Here is a 14,831-nt window from a genome sequence, read left to right as displayed (position 1 = left end):
AAGCAAGGCCTATCAGTCCAGGTGAAAGCCCGATGGAGCACGATTCTCTTGCTCTGTCTCTCTCTTTTTAAATAAATAATTTTGGGGGGGCTCTTACAGCTCTTATCACAATCCATACATCCATTGTATCAAGCACATTTGTACATAGGTTGCCATCATCATTTTCAAAACATTTCTTTCTACTTGAGCCCTTGGTATCAGTTCCTCATTTCCCCCCCTCCTTCCCCTGCCCTCCCTCCCTCCCTCATGAACCCTTGATTTATAAATTATTTTCTCATTTCTTACAGTGACTGATGTCTCTCTTCACCCACTTTTCTGTTGTCTGTCCCCCTGGGAGGGGCTTATATGTAGACCATTGTGATCAGTTCCTCGTTCCCCCACCTTCCTTTTCCCCTTCAGACATCGCTACTCTCATTATTGGTCCTGAGGAGTTTATCTGTCCTGGATTCCCTGTGTTTCCAGCTCTTAACTGTACCCATGTACATGCTCTGGTCTAGCTGCATTTGTATGGTAGAATTGAGATCATGATAGTGGGAGCGGGGGGAGTATTAAAGAAGTAGAGGAAAATTGTATGTTTCATCGGTGCTATACTGCACCCTGGCTGGCTCATGTCTCTTGCTTGTGACCCTTCTGTGAGGGAATGTCCAATTATCAACAGACCCCCAAATCCATCTGTGGACAATAGTTTTATTGCACTTATGTTGTGAACATTTTAGCAATATTGCAAAAAAAAATTTACCTACATTTCTCAGAACACTAAAATATATAAATTTCCCCCCTCAATAAATTGATATTAAAAACAGAAGACTGCATTCCTTAGACATAATTTGGTTATTTATAAACATACTCTTCTAAGGATGTGTATGTGAGCTTTGGAACGTGCATTTAATAGCCATTTAACTTTGAGGATGAATATGCTTTTAAAAATGACAGATATTCATAATCTTTATATCGTTGGGTGAGATTTTAAAATCTTTCTATTATGATGTAATTACAGATTTACAGAATTGTTCAAGTATCAGTACAGTGTATATGATCCCATATCTTCTTTATCCAGATTTACAAATCAATGAAAGTATTAACAATCAGCAAATCTGCAGATGATTGCAGTGGGATTTCAACACTTACCACAGCTGGAATCTGTGCTTAATTTTTACTGACAAATAATTGGCAGCAAGTACCATTTTCTCTCTTTTCTTTACCCAGAGGCATGAGTTTTATGAGGTTTGGTTTGTTCTTCTTGCCATTGGAGGCTGCTCTTTGGAGTTTCTTTGAGATTTAGGTTTAGGTAGCTGCCCTCAGCTTGGCTGCCCAGCACATTTGGACAAAAATACTGAGGAATGACATGGAAGTTACTTTAATAAAGAGGAATGCTTTAAATAACAAATATTGAAAGTCTGTTTTCAACATAATATGAAAACCTAAAGGTATGGATTATAAGAAAATAAAAAAGAAAGCTAGCTGTCCTGTAAATGATGAACATATGTTTAGAAAATTGGTGAAAAGAGTGGGAGTAAAGAGAGGATGGAAGAATGAGAAATGACCGAAACGCATGAAAGTTAATGGACTTTTAGAAATTGTTAAAGGTATCACAAAGACATGCGAAGCATGAAAATGCCCAATTTTAGGTTCCACCACGTAAATAAAATTCTGTCATGTCAAACCATACATTAAACGTAATATGTCCACAGATATTATGGGCTCTTCCAAGGAGACACTGCTTTTCATGTACTGTCACAGAGCAGGAGATGGGGGATTAGTTATGGAGCATTGAATTACAACTTTAGTGTCATAGTGGTTATGCCTTGGGCTGCTAACTGCAAGGTGGGCAGTTTGAAACCACCAACCACTCTACAGGAGGAAGGCGGGGTTTCTACTGTGATAAAGAATTACAGTCTTGGAAACTCACAGGGACAGTTCTACTCTGTCTTATAGGGTCAATATGACTCTGTATTGACCATGGCAGTGAACTAGTTTAGAAGTCCAGTGGAGGCAGGTGACAGAACCAGGGTGTCTTTGAGGATCATCAGAGATCCTGGGAGGGCAATAGCTTTCCTATAGGACATACCTGTATCAATTTTGTCCAACTTAAAGATTATGATGTCCTCAGTAAATATACTTATCATACTAATATTAATTTTTTTTACCATATGAAAAGATAAGCAACATTTGTACTGATGTATTAAGAGTTCAGTTTGTAAGCATCATTTTGATATTAAAACGTACTGTTTGCAGCAGTGTTCATAATAGCAATAAGTTGGAAAACTGTCCAAATGCCTATCAGTAGAAGAATGGATAAAGAAATGTTGGTCTATACAAACAATCGAATACTCTATATTGCTAAAAACCTGATGAAACTTATGAGACATTTCTCGGCATGGATGGATCTGGAGAACATGATGCTGACTGATATTAAACACAAAAGAATAAATATGGCATCAAGCCACTACTATAAGGATAAAATGTAAAACACTGATTTTTAACATCACAGGGAAACAGACTATGGGGGTTACCAAGGGGGTTAGGCAAGGAGGTGAAGGTGAAGCAGTGGACTAAGTTTCCAGGTGTTGATTTGAGTGAGAGGGAGGAGGAAGGTCCACAAGAGGGAGAAGAGAAATCAGGGCTGGAATCAGAATGGAAGCATCCTCTTTTTCCAGCATGTTAGAAAAGTTTTCTGCCAGTTAACTCCTCAATAATTGCCTTTGTACATCCCCAACCCCACCCCACACACCCTGTTTTGGTCTTCTCCTATTCTGGAATTCCAATAATGTGCATATTATTTCTATTGTTGACATGAATGGGTGGGATAGAATACTGGGGTGGGAAGTTATGAGTGGTTTAATTCATAATAAAAAATCATTTTAAAAAGGATGGAATATGAACGTCTTTTGACCCAGCAGTTTGGAGAGACTGGCGAGCTTATCAATACCAGTGCTGATGGAGAAGTCTAACTAGATAAAAAGATGGCTGTTTATGGAGTTTGGATGAGGAAGAGGAAGAGCATATGGTCCATGTATCAAGTATGTGGGAAATGCTGCCTTTGGGAAGGTCAACGTGGGGAAGGTTGGATAGCTCATGGAAGGCAACAGTAAGGGAGATTGTAAAACTCTTTTGGGAAAAGAACTAAGGCTTTGGTTTTAGTATTTAGGAAATGGAACTAGTAATATTTGTATCATAGGATCATACAGCATGCCCAGAAATAAAACTTGGTACATAACCAAACCCCAGACCCAGTTTCGTTTTGTTGATTCTGACTCAGAAACCCAAACTAAACTAAACTCACTGCCATAGGAGAATTACTCCGTAGGATTTCCCAGGCTGTAAACCTCTCCTTTCATCTTTCTTCCATGGATTAACTGGTGGGCTTGAACCACTGACCTTTCAGTTAGCATCCCACCTGGGCTCTTCTCTAGTTCATCAAACAAACTCACAGCCACTGTGTTGATTCAGACTCATAGTGATTCTATAATAAATGCTTAATAGATAAAAATATATTATTGGACATTGGAATACTTGTAATTATTTAATATTAAGTAAGTGAAACAGAATCATCAATTGCTAATTGATAAAGTGTTGAAATAACCACTCAGAGGAAGTAGCTATCTTTGAAAGGAGGGTTATGAGAAGACTTGAAAATAGTATGCCATTTGATTAAATATAAATCATTTGAGGGCCAGGGACAGGTCTGTATCCAGGAAGTCAGTGTTCATTTTCTCTTCACCAGTTCTTTATTCCTTTGTTTCTCTTTTATTTGCTTCTATTTTTGCTTCTCTCCTTCCTTCCCCTTCAAAATATATATTCTATTCTGGTTCCTTGTTAAATATTCTATCACTTTTTAATAAAGAATCAAAACCTGTAAAATACCAAAATTCATCATTTTGATTCTATGCATAGCATGCTTTAGTAATAAAAAATTTTAAATTGTCTTGCGAAAGAAAAGTTTTCTTTACCATTTGCCCTCCTGCCCACAAGCACATCTGAACTGAATTAGCTACTAGGGGGTTCTCTGTATGCAAAGAGTGACTTCAGTTTCTTTAGCACATGAATTCACAGTTTACTCCTGTGCTAGAGCAAAGGTTTGAAGTCATTCTACCCTGAATGGGAACGGGAGTACCCATGATGGCTATTATTAGTCATCAGAATCCTATTCAATGTTGGTCATGAGATTTAGGCTAGACATTAGAACACCTGAGATATTTAAAATATATTAAAGTGACTGGGTCTTACCATCGGAGAGAAGTGTGATTTTACTTGTTTAGAGTGGGAATTGGACATTATTATTAACAATTCCAGTTATTTCTAAAGTGAAGCATTGTAAACTTCTGCTTTATATCACTTCAAGACTTAATGGATGTCTACTGCCCTCTATATTGTAATTAAGCTGTTTTGATACAAGTCCTTCTACCACAGAATTGATGATTATATCATTGGTCCTATTAGGCCTTTGACTGATGCTCATCACTCATTTCTGATAATCATTTTGAATGATGACTGTAACTCACAATAAACTAGTGAAATAATTGTTATATGTATACTTAAAACAATGCCTCACTAGTTGCTGAGAAATATTACTGAGAAAAGTAGTACTGATATCTATCATATTAAGGGATACAAATGAATTTAACTTTTCCAAAAGCCTTTTTTTGCCATAATAAAGATACAGCTACCTGCTTATGTTCACTTGTCCCTGGTCATGAAGGCACAGGTTGATCATACTTGACTGCTAACCAGAAGTGATTCTGTAGAAGAAAGGTGTGGCGATCCTATTCCTTAAAGATTTATAGCCTCAGAAACCTAGGGGAGAAGTTTTACTTTATCCTATAGAATTACTATGAATTTGAATCTATTCAATGAAAATGATTTTTTGGTTTGATCGTGGTGGGGGTGGAGACAGGTGAGAAAGTTTCTATGTCTGGTACATATTAACCTCTGTCATCTGACCTTCCCAGGCACCGCCGCTGGGTGCACTAACTCAGAACAAGTTGCTTTGTGCTCGTCTAATGGGAAGAATGTGTACTACAAAGGCTCCAGACAGTGGAGCTTTTTTGGGGGTGGGTGGGGGGAGGAGTATACCCTGGTATATATATGTGTGTCACTACTGTGTTCACCCTGGTATATATGTGTGTGTCACTACTGTGTTCACCCTGGTATATATGTGTGTGTCACTACTGTGTCTCATCTCAATCACCAAGATAACCTCCTTACTGATCTCCTTGCTGTAAGCTTGGCTCCCTGGCCTTCTCATATAGACTTCTTTGCACTACAGTCAGACTATTTAAACACGTGAATGTGATCATGATGTGACTCTCTTTCCAATGTTTTAGCATTTCCCCTTTCATTCAGGATAAAAAGAAAATACTCTGAGGGAGACTTTCGGATAAATCTTAATTACTTCCTGTGCATGGGGGAAGCTGGGAGATGAGAAAAGAAAACCGTTGAACAATTGATAAAATTGAATTATGGTGCTGACACAGAATATCAAGTATACTGTAGACTACCAGAAGAATGAACAAATAAGTCTTATAAGAAATACAATCAGCATGCTTCTTCCAAGTTGGCTCCATTACATTACACACATCATCAGGAAAGGCCACCTGCTTTTTAAAAGTGCAGCATGTTGGATAAAGTAGAGGGTCAGTCAGTGAAAACAAAAGGAACCATCCATGAGGTGGACGACATCACAGTTAAAACAATTGCCGTAAACATGGACATCACAGTTAAAACAATTGCCATAAACAGACCAATGATTGTGAAGAAAATGTAGGGTGGGTGACATCGTTTTTTCAGCTATGAAAAGGTCACTCTGAATGCCAGTGGATTCGACAGTGACTTACAATGATGGATGACTTTCAGCTTCGTTTCTTGCCAGCACCTCACTTCACAGTGCACATTCTGCAGTGCAGTCAGACTGCACTGACCTTATTTTCCCAAACATGTTTCCTTCACTCCATTATCTCTGTACACAAACTGTCCTTTTTCCTTTAAACACTCTCTTCCTTGCCTAATGTTTATCTTCTTCTAATCTTGGCTAACAATTCCTCCTAGAAGTATAGGGTACCTGTTTTTGTATCTGTCACTAAGAAACTATCTTTTACTTGTCTAAATTTCTCCTGTGCTTATAAATATCCGGAGAGCATGATTTATGTCTGCTTTTTGAGCACTGTATCCCTGTATCCCTGACTGTCTAAGACAAAGTTATACTTCCCATGTAAATGAGTAAAACTTTAAGTATGCCTATGGAGACATAAATTGAAGCTATTTCTTTCTCTGGGCCTAATGTATTAGAATGTTTACTATGAAAATTATAAGAATGGGGAACTCTAAATACAAATGTTGACTTGAAATTTCTTTGCAAAAGACTTTTCCTTTGTCTTTCTTAAGTTCATACTCTGATATAAATTATGTTTGGAATATCCACTGTAGTTTTTACTTACATATTTTTGTCCAAAAGAGATCTACAGTACACAGTAAAAGTATCTGCTACCCTACTTAGTAGTATAAATTAAAATGTAAAGTTTAAATCTGTATTATACTATTAATCAATTTTAACAGAAATTGACTGTTAACCACATTACATTATATTTTGACAAGCTGACACTTTTAGCTATAATTACATGTAAATCTATTTCAGATTCTGTATTCTTACTGTATTTCTTTCTAGGTCTGACTAAGACCTATGTTACTAACTGTATGACCAAAAGATCATACAAACATTGAAATATGAGTGTAAGTCAAAAATCATTACAACTGCGTTCCATTTCATACACATACAAGTTTGTTCCAAACCAAACATGTGAACACATATCTCTGTGGTGGTTTTGAACTGCTGACCTGGCTGTGAGCAGTCCAAGTAACCGCTAAGCCACCAGGGCTCCTACCAAGTATTATGGCCACTGGAAAAATAACAACTGTGTGGCCATTGGGTACTCTGAGTAACAGTGCTTGGGGACAAATAAAACAGAATGTGATACACTATTTAATGAGGCTAGATTTAGTGTTGGGTGATGTGGAATGGGCTGCTTTGTTGTGGTTCACTCGGTTGCGCAAACAACACTCCTAAGGACAGCTACATCAGGGTGAGTTTTGCTGGCCACATTGGTCGGGCAAGGGTGCCAGGGAGAAGCAGAACCATCGCCTGCAGCGATGATGTCGGTTTTGCAGATGCCAGAGGCTTCTGCTTCACAGGCTGGGGCCAAACCAAAGGTAGGAAAACAGAAGTCACGTGATAGCTGAGATCGTGTTGTATATAAGAACATAGGAAAGGCAACTTGAGACGTTCTGTAATAGCTGATGTAGAGTACCAGTCATTTTTCTAGATAACATGAAAATCATGGCAAGTTTATTTGCCACCAAATTGTTACTTCACATTTATTCCTTGGTTGTAATGCACTGAAAAACTCAAAGTGTAATCATTTTAATACCATTTTTTGATACGATGTTTGTGTTAGTCTGGGCAGACCAGAGAAAAGAATCCATAGAAATTCATATGTGTATAAGAGAGTTTTAGATAAAGCATAATTGTGCATTAGGAAAGCATCCCAGCCTAGCCCAATCCAGATCAAGTCCACAAGTCCGATATTAGCCCATGTGTCCGATACCAATCTATAAAGCCCTCTTCAGACTCACAAAGCACATGCAATGATGCCAAATGCAGGTCGATCACAGGCCAGTGAGTGCAAAGTCTTTTGGATCCAATGGTGTCATAAGCATCTCAGCGCTGGCAGGGGTCTCCACGTGGCTGCTCCAGCACCCAGGGCTGCATCAGGGTAGGTCCATGTGGCTTCTCCTCAGGGATGTCTCGCAGGAAGTGAGCAGCTAGAGAGAAATGTCTCCCACCTCCAAGGAGGAAAAATCAGATTTCACAGAATTCTCAGGAGAAAGCCATGCCCACACAGAGGCCTCATTGGCTATAATCCGATTGACTGGCTAGACTCTATCCCTTCATTCTTAATCCTCTCAAGTCCCAAATTGACACCAAATTATGTAACTACGACAGTGTTTTCCCCTGAAATTATATTATTTTTTCTTCTAATATGCTTTAGGTATTATTCTCTCTTTCTTTATTCTTATAATACTCAAGCTGATGGACTTGGGATTCATAGATCCTGGTTATGTTCCATCCTGTCATCCACAAAGAGGTTACCAATCTAAAATTCTCTGCAGCACAGTTGAACAAATGAAGAGATACTTGGTTTAATATCATCTATAACAATCAAATCAAACAAAATTAGGTTTTATAATTTCAGAGACCCTAAGTGACTTAAGGACCTATGCTTTTAAGTACCATATATATTTGAGTCTAAGCTGCCCCGAATATCAGCCAAGGCACCTAATGTTACCACAAAACTGAATAAAAAAGCTGAAAAACTCGACTTATACATGAGTATATACAGTATTTTATGTGTAGCACATGTTATCAAAGAGACCAGTCTCTGGACATCATGCTTGGTTAAGTAGCGAGGCACTGAAAAAAAGAGGAAGCTCTTGGAAAAGATGGATTGACACAGTGACTCTAACACTGCGCTCAGACAGAACAATTGTGAGGATGACATGGGGCCTGGCAGTGTTTCCTTCCCTTGTACTTAAGATCGGTTTTCAGTTCCTAAATGGAAACATTCTCCTCTTTCATCATATTAGGAAGGTTTTTAGGTCAGTAAATCTTTTATAATTCTCTCTGCCTCATCACCCGTCCCCCGCCACCTTTATTTTATTCTCTTCCTGTTCCGGAATTGCACACGTAAAGATTATTCATCTTAATAATGATTTATATGTGCTACATAACTGAGGCTTTGTTCATTTCATTTCATTTGTCTTTGTTTTCTTGTTGCTCTTCAAATAAGCTAACATCGAGGAATGCAACTTGTATTTCATTCGTTCTTTCTTCCGTTGGTTCAATTCCACTTTTCCAATGTTCCCTTGAGCTATCTATTTCTGGTATCTTATCGCCAGTCTTCTGGATTTCTAGTCGCTGATTTTGTGTGACTTCTAATTTTCTGTTTTCTTTGTCATTCTGTTCTATTGTTTCCCTGAATTCTCCTAGGGGTTGTCTGTGTTTTCCTTTGGTTTGTTCATATTTTCATTACTGTCTTTGAGGCTCTGTGAGAAACAGCCTTTCATCTGGACGGGTCCTAAGGGGTGGTTGTGTAATTGATGGGAAGAAATGAAGAGCTAGCATTCCAAAAGACCCCTTGATTTATAGACAGGTCAGACGTCTCAGATGCTCTTTCCTTACCTGATTAAGTTTGAACTATAGAAATGCAAGGAAGAAAAAGTACTTGGCTTAAGCTATCTTTCTTCTTTATAAACCATGGCACTTCAGATTTAACCACTGCCGTAATTTCTACTTCATAAACCTTATCGATAATGCCAGTAACAATCTGAACACCTTGAGAATTTAGGTCAGACCTTCCTAATAAATGTCTGATAGTTCTTTTAGGCAGCAGATCCCAAATACCAGTTTTAATAATATCTGGTTTCATGACACTTTTTAGTTTTAGTTTTTCTTCATAACTTTGATTAATAACTCCAGTATCAATTTGAATGCCTCAGGTACTTAGGTTAAAGTTCCTTCTTTCAAACAGAGGCTCCTGTTTTTGGTTTTAATAGACTGCTGTGGGAGCTCTTGAGTCTTTTCTTGTCTAGTTAAACTTACTGCCATAAGAACAAGATCGGGCTTTTGCAAGTTTAGTTAGGGCTGGTTCCTTGCTGTGAGGCTGGTTGATACCTGTGATTGATGTTTAAGAATTCCCCTGCTGGGTTACTTTGAGCTGTGCTTTCCAGGTTCTGTTGGCTAGGGTTTGGAGTTTGCTCCATTCTGTGTTCCCCTGGTGGGTAGCATTCGCTAATGGAACTCCTGTGCTGCTGAATCTCTAGTGGCACTTCTGTGCCCAGTGAGGGCCAAGTCCGGATTCTTTCGAGCCTGGTCTTGGAAGTCCTGGCCCCTGCTCTGCCACAGGCTGCAGCTCGCTTCTCATGGCTTGGCTGATTGACCTGTGCTGCCAGCACTCTCCTTGAAAATGACCGATTTTCCCACAGCTGAAACATTTCCCTTTTGGTTTGGTGTAATTGGCCATAGCGGCAGCTAGGATGTCCGCCTTGTGTGGTTCAGATCCTACACACCTGCAAATCTCCAGATCGTGCCCTGTCCCTGTATGAGCATAACACATTTCTGCATTCAAAATTTGAATATTCATAAGCAAGACTTTGAACCATATTTTTCACTGCCTGAATGTGACACACTTTTGTGCACAGCATCAGGACACAAAATCTATATGGGACTCATCCTTCCGTTGCCTTATAGCAGTGTAACTGGGCTGTTTCTCTCCAGGCCTGCAGACAAACCTTGTGAATCAGTGAGAATGCCTGTTCAGTAACTTGTAGTTGGTCTTCCAAAGTCATGAACTTCCTCAGGGAAACATGGATAGATTAAGTTTTAAATTTATTCTCACCTTGTCGCATTTTTTCTATTTAAATATTCAACAATCCCTCAACTGGACTCTCACTTCAAAATAATTTCCCCAATTCTCTCGACAGTCTGTTGAGGTTACACACCCACCAGATATGTTTATTATTGGTGTGTGTGTGTGTGGAGTTTTGTAGTCCCTTTTCTGTAGTGCCATATGTGGGATCCAGCTTCACATCCAGATGGGCCCTAAATTGTGATTGTGTAATTGAAGGGAAGAAATTAAGAGAAGGACAAAAGTTTTGATGTGCTCACCTCTGCCATGGTTTCAGGAACCAGGTCTGAGCAGAGAGAGCGGTTTTATTCTCATCATCTTATATACCCATGGGGATGCAAGCACCTCTAATTATAGGTAACCACATATGTAATAAAGTGGGCTGTACCCTAACCCTAAAGGTCCTCGAGTTCATTGGAGGAGTAACGTAACACCAGTACTGGGGGCAGGTAAGGTGGGAGTGACAGTCCCCTGAACAAGGGGAGCAATTGCACATGTCTGCTCCTATAATTAAAGCTGCTGGCCAGATAGCAATCAGCCATGTGCTTGTAAGAGATAACTTTAAGGAAGTACTCTTATGGGAAGATGTTGTGGGGATTAATTTGGATTATGAGAATGTAATTGGGACTCATCTTTAACCTACAAGTGTGAAGGCCTCCCTCCACCCAGAATCCTGTCCTGCCAGGCGTCTTAAAATATGAGAATAAAGAATTTGTTCGCATACACTCTCTTCCCATTCCTCTTGTTTCCCACAAAGCTCCTGGATATAAGTCTTTTGAGTTCTTTAATAAGTTACTCCAGCATCATTTTTTCCTCTGGGAAATTTTCTTGCCTCTTTAGTGTTGGGTTGGGCTCAGGTCGGGGACATTAGGAACAGCTTGACCTGCCCTTATCAGACCGAGACTGCTAGCCTCAAAGGGCTTCAGGACAATGAGCCATTTCCTTAGTGCCAGGTGGAGCAATAGACATCACCCAACCTTAGAAGTTCATGGATGGAGAAAGCTTAAGCCCCTGCAGCTGCAGCTCCTGCCCCCTCCCTTCTTGTTTATCCTCTGACCAGCTTAAAAACTTGCCCTTCACCACACATAGGTGGGACTTTATTGGCCTCACTCTTGGGCCTGTGAATGTTGCCCGGGAGCACAGAATAAACTTCCCCTTCTCTCTGGCTTGGTCTCAGTTTATCTTTGTGTTGAACTCAATATTTGGTGCCAAAATCCAGGGAAGAGTGATCACCGTCTTAGCTGCACAGCGCAGTTTTGGGGAGCCCTCCTCTCCTGCTCTCCCCAAGGATCCTTAGCTGCTCTCTCGTCTGGCAGCACAGATAGTAAGTCCCAACCTGTGTCTATTTCTGGTGACCCCCACTGGCCTCTCTGCCTGTAAACACATGGCCACGTCAGAGATCACCCTCTGTTTTCCTGTCTGACCCAGGATGGCAGTAAAGACATTCCTGTCAACTTTCCGTTCCTCCTTATTCCATCCGTAGCCAAGGGTGTATGATTGGACGCTCATCCTTTATCCTTGACTATTGGTCTCCGGAGATTAGCCATAGGTAATAAAAATTCTAAAATTGATCCCTGGACACCGCTAGAGTGCCTCCAGGCCAACCTCACTAAACTGGGGCTGGCGCCGGACATTTGTCTATAGTGCCTCATCTTTTTTCCATGGTCGAGTGGCCCCAGTATAACTTGGATAATGGGTCTAAGTGGCCCAAACAAGGGACTTTTGATTTCAATATTTTAACTGATCTAAGTAACTTCTGCTGAAGAACCGAGAAGTGCCCTGAGGTCCTGTATGTTCAGGCCTTTGTTTTTCTGCCCTCTTTTCCCTCTCTCTGGACTTCCTGTTCCCCTTCCCAAGTCCTCTTGGCTAGAGAAAATTCCTTGTCTCCTCCTACTTCTACCCTCCCCCCTCCCCCACCGCATCTACCTTCCCTGACCCACCTGAGCACCTCTCCTCACCCCCTACTCACCCTCCTCCTTATTCCAGCCACCTGGAGCCCCCATGTCCACTTCTCCTAATCCACCCACCTCATTGGATGGACCGGAGTCTTCATTCATCTCACCAGTTAGCAAGCACATGCAGTCACAAAACCCTCCTCTCCTTTATCCCCTCTAGGAGGTGGCCAGGGATGAAGGGGTGGTCTGGGTTCATGTCCCCTTTTCTATCACTGACTTATCTCAAATTGAAAAGCACTTAGGTTCTTTTTCTAATGATCCCACCACTTACATCAAGGAGTTCCGTTATTTGTCTCAAGCCTATGATTTGTCCTGCCATGATGTTTTGTGATTGTTTCTTCTACCCTCACTGCAGAAGAAAGCGAATGGGTCTTTTTGGCAGCTTAACAACACGCTGACCAGGTGCACCTAACTGACCCAAGCTTGCCTGTTGGCAACGAGGCCATCCCCCAGCAGGAGCCCGCCTGGACCTATCAGATTGACACCCGAGCAGGCAGAAACAGGTGGGCCAGCTTAGATAAAATGCTCCAGTGTGTCCTGGCTGAGCTCCAGGCTATTTCCCATAAGGCAGTCAATTTTGATAAACTTAGAGAGATCACGCAGAAGCTAGATGAGAATCAAGCAGCCTTTTAAGCCGCCTACTGGAAGCTTTAACTTGGCATACCCATTTGGATCTAGCCTTTCCTGCCGGGGTCATAGTCCTAGCCATGTACTTCATCACCCAGTCAGCCCTTGATATTAGGGGCAGCATGGGGTTGGTGTGCATGGGAAAAATGACCACTACCTGGCACCTGCTTCAAGTTCGGGGAAGAAGGGCACTGGTCACAGAAGTGCCTCAGGCCCAGAGCTCCAACCAAACCCTGCCTGGTGTGCAGTCAGAGCAGACACTGGAAGTCCAACTGTCCTTGGAAAAGCTATGGGTCCTCTGTGTCTCCACTCGGAGGGACCATCCTTCCAACACCTGACCTGTCATTGGCCTGGCTGGGGTTGGCTGGAGACTGATGGGGCCTAGACTTGATGACCCCCATCACCCTCGTCGAGCCTAGGGGAATGCTCAAGGTAGCAGGTAAGTCAATTTCCTTCTTAGTAGACACAGGGACTTCCTACTCCATCCTGCCCTCATTTTCAGGGCTAAACAGTCCTTCCTCAATCTCGGTCATGGGTACTGATGGCAAGCCTACTGGCCCTTTGTTTTTCAGCCTGGATGGTACACCTTTTACACACTCCTTCCTTATAATCCCTTTGTGCCTGGTCCCTCTGTTGAGCAGGGACATTTAAAATAAGTTAGGGGCCTCCTTACACCTTACTTCTAGTCTCACAGCATCTCTGCTCCTTCCCCTTCATTCACCCGACCAGGAGGAACTGGCCCTACAGGCATCATTGTTATCCAAGGTTAACCCAATAGTATGGGCCACCACCACCCCACTTATTGCTACTCACCATCGCCCAGCTCTTATATGCCCGAAGGACCCCATTGTTTTCCCATCTCGGCCTCAGTTCTCCATTTCAGTAACACACTACAAAAGCTTAAAACCCATTATAGAGCACCTCCTTACTAGAAACCACATTACTCCTATCCACTCTCCCTGCAACACACCAATTTTACCAGTAAAGAAACCAAACGGTACTTATCACTTGGTCCAGGACCTGCGCCTCATTAACGAAGCTGTTATCCCCATACACCGGTAGTTTCCAACCCCTATACTCTTTTGTCCCACATTCCCCCCTCCACTACCCACTTTTCTGTCCTTGATTTAAAAGACACCTTTTACACCATCCCCCTTGACTCAGCTTATTAGCATTTGTTTGCCTTTACATGGGAGAACCCGGACACCCACGCAGCCTCCCAATACTCCTGGGCTGTTTGCCCCAGGGGTTCCAAGACTCACCCCATATTTTCGGAGAAGTCCTTGCTGCTGATTTGCAGACGTGCGATTCATCGCCCTCTACCCTCTTGCAATATGTGGATGATCTCTTATTATACATCCCCTCCTTAGACAGTTCTAAGGCAAACATAGCCCAGCTCCTTAACTTCTTAACTTCCAGAGGTCACAGAGTCTCTTCCTCCACAGCAAAATTATCTTGTCCCTCCGTTATCTATTTAGGCCTGTGCCTCACCCCCACCACTCAGGGTTTAACTTTGGATAGATGCCAGGTTGTAAGACACCTCCAACCTCCTATTTAGGCTGACCAAATACTTTCCTTTCTTGGTTTTATGTTTTTTTTCAGACATTGGATCCCCAGTTTCTCGCTTATAGCTAAACCATTATATGATGCAGCAAAGGCAACATGCAGTGGACCTTTGGACTCCCCGTGAGTGGTCACAGAGGCTTTTAAAAAGCTCCAAGAAACGCTTTTACAATCCCCATCATCGTGTTTAACAAACTCTGATAAATCCTTTCTTCTTTTCACTAAGGAG

The 14,831-nt window shown here is 41.5% G+C and overlaps 1 pseudogene; it reads right to left on the bottom strand.

The window, feature by feature from the left end:
- Positions 1-14,352, bottom strand: part of LOC101662808 — a 114,185-nt pseudogene extending 99,833 nt beyond the window's left edge.
- Positions 14,353-14,831: the final 479 nt, after the last annotated feature.

The sequence above is a fragment of the Echinops telfairi genome, unplaced genomic scaffold, assembly GCF_000313985.2.
Source record: "Echinops telfairi isolate 266 unplaced genomic scaffold, ASM31398v2 ScPeMD7_9;HRSCAF=40, whole genome shotgun sequence".
NCBI classification, from domain to species: domain Eukaryota; kingdom Metazoa; phylum Chordata; class Mammalia; order Afrosoricida; family Tenrecidae; genus Echinops; species Echinops telfairi.
The sequence above is the reverse complement of the archived record's forward strand: the minus strand, read 5'-3'. Positions and strand labels throughout refer to the sequence as shown.